Raw genomic sequence first — 2808 nt, 5'->3', positions numbered from 1 at the left:
TCAGGGTTCCAGTTTCTCCACAACCTCGCCAGCATTTGTAGAGAAAATATTTTTAAACCACGTATGTGATAATGCTTTAATATACAAAGAACTCTTACAACTAAAAGAAGAGAAAAAGATGGGCATAATAAAAATTGAGCAAAGGACTTGAACAGACATTTTTCCAAATAAGATACACAAATGGTCAATAAGTTCTTGAAAAGATGCTCAACATCATTCAAAAACTCACTGCCATAAAGTTGATCCCGACAGTGACCCGAATTCCAAAGCTCTAATTTTTTTTTTTATTTTTACTTTTTTATTTATTTATTTTTATTTTTGTGTGAGTGTACCGTCAAATCAGATCTGACTGGTACAGGAGGAGATTGTCCCTCCTTTTCCCGGCAGAGCATCTGGTGGATTCGAACCGTGTGCCTCTGGGATTGTAGCTGCAGCTCCTTGCCACTAGGCCACCAGAGCTCCCCCAAAGCTCTAAATCTTAATGTAAGGAAATGGTCACCTTTGTTCTGTGAAGTTGCTGGTGAATTCAAAGATTCAAACCCCTGGAAACACATGGTACTTGGTTAGCAGCACAGCACGCTATAAACTATGCCGCCAGAACGTCTTTGATTTCACTGTGATTAGTCATTAGGGAAATGGAAATCAAAATTACAGTAAAACTCCATTCCTTCTTCCATCCTATATTGTTTTTCTCTTTCTCATTCTCTCTCATTGCTGTCAAATCAGTCTGACTTGTAATTGATTCTCCATTGGTTTTTCAAGGCTGTACATCACATGGGAGAATAGCTGGTGGATTTAAACCACTAGAGAGGCCCAGCCTTGAGGTTAGCAGTGGAACTCTCTAGGGACTATGCCACTGGAGCTCTCTTTATATCCACTGTTGTTGTTGTTGTTGTTCGGTGCCAGTGGGTCAAGTATAACTCATAGCGACTCTATGAACAACAGACCTGAACCCGGTCCTAATCCGTACCATTCTCATCATCTCTGACATACTTGAGTCTCACTGCAGTCACTATGTCCATCTCACTGAAGGTCTTGCTCTCTTTCACTGACCCTCCAACTTTCAAAGCATGATGTATGTCTCTTTCCAAGGAATAGTCCCTCCTAACAAAATGCTCAAAGTACGTGAGTTAAAGCTTCACCATCTTTACCTCAAAGGGGCACTCTGGCTAACCTATCCCCAACACGTGTCTGTTCTTCTGTCAGTCCATGAGATATTCAGCACTCTTCTCCAACACAACTCAAAGACATCAGTCTTTCTTCTGGCATCCTTTTTCATTGTCCAGCTCTTTAAACAGACACCATAACTTCTCAGTTCTTTGGAGAGGTCCCTGACAGCAGACTTTCCCAATACAATAAGTCCTTTCATTTCTTGATTGCTGCTACCAAGGGTGCTGATTGTGGATCCACGTCAGATTAAAATAATTGACAATTTCAGTGTTTTCTCCATCTTTCATGATGCTGTCTGTAACAAGGCTATTATCAGAAAAGAACATGGTGAAGAAGACAAAGAGAAATTTGAAACTTTGTGTATTATTGCTAACCCTTCCCAAACACAACAAAATGAAACCACAAACTCAATGCTGTCAATTTAGAACTAACTCATAACACAACCTCCTGTGGATTTTCAGAGGCTCTAAGTCACACAGGAGAAGACCACCCACTCTTCTCCCACAGCACTGCTGATGGACTCAAGTGGCCTGGCTTTGGTTTGGCAGAGTGAATCTTTATCCTCCAGGCCACCAGACCTCTGTAGTGATGTAAAATGGTGCATCCATTGTGGGAAATCATCTCACAATGCACAGGACATTCTGACACTATAAAGTGTCCCTTGTCAAATGCAGGCAGTGGTCTGTTGAGAAATGCTGGACTACGGGGAAAGGGATGCTCAGACTCTGGCCTGTGAAACAGGTTCAGTATCCCTGTTCTACTGAGAAAATAGAGGTACACTTGGTCTGTAGGGTCTAAGAGTAGATACTTTATGCCACATCTTATCCTAAAGTCCACAGAGTTGTCAGAGCCTTCTAATAGTTTACATCAGGTTAAGAAATCCAGGCTATCTGGTGGCCTAGTGGCAAGAAGCTGCACTACAATCCCAGAGGTACGTGGTTCGAATCCACTAGACGCTCTGCTGGACAAGGAGGGACTATCTCCTTGTCAGATCTGATTTGACAGTACATGCACAAAAAATAATAAAATAAATTAAAAAACAAACAAACAACTGAAGTCCAGGCTAGTCACTGGCAAATGTCCAGTACAAAGTCCAGCTCACTTACTGGAACAAGAACTACAAATGCTGTGGTTATTTGAGGAAAAAAAACCTGAGCCTCAAGAAGCCCCCAGAGACTTATTAAAGTCCAAAAAGTGTTATTCATGGCTCATTTTCTAGGGTTTATTCTAATGCAGTTCTACTGGCCTGGTGTTGAGAAGCTGCACTGTGAACACAAAGGCTGGTGGTTTGACTGCACCAGTGGCTCCAAGTGAGAAAGATGGGAAATCTCTTCCTTGTGATTTACAGTTTCTGAAAACCTACTGGAAGTTCAGCTATGAGTCAGTTTGGACTTGACAGCAATGAGAGATGAGAAAGATTATACTGTCTCAAGGGAGCTCTGGTGGCGTGGTCTGTAGGGTGTTGGCTGCTAACCCAAAGGAGGCAACTTGTCTGGCAGCTCAAACCCACGAGTAGCTCTGAGGGAGAAAGGGGGCAATCTCCTCCCACGCAATCTTCAGCCTTGAAAATCAGGTGAAGGGTCAGCTATGAGATTAATGTAGTAGTAGTAGTATGGCAGCTCATGGAACCCTGGGATA

The sequence above is a fragment of the Elephantulus edwardii genome, unplaced genomic scaffold (assembly GCF_000299155.1).
Source record: "Elephantulus edwardii isolate Elephantulus edwardi_28Jun2011 unplaced genomic scaffold, EleEdw1.0 scaffold00005, whole genome shotgun sequence".
Lineage (NCBI taxonomy): Eukaryota > Metazoa > Chordata > Mammalia > Macroscelidea > Macroscelididae > Elephantulus > Elephantulus edwardii.
The sequence above is the reverse complement of the archived record's forward strand: the minus strand, read 5'-3'. Positions refer to the sequence as shown.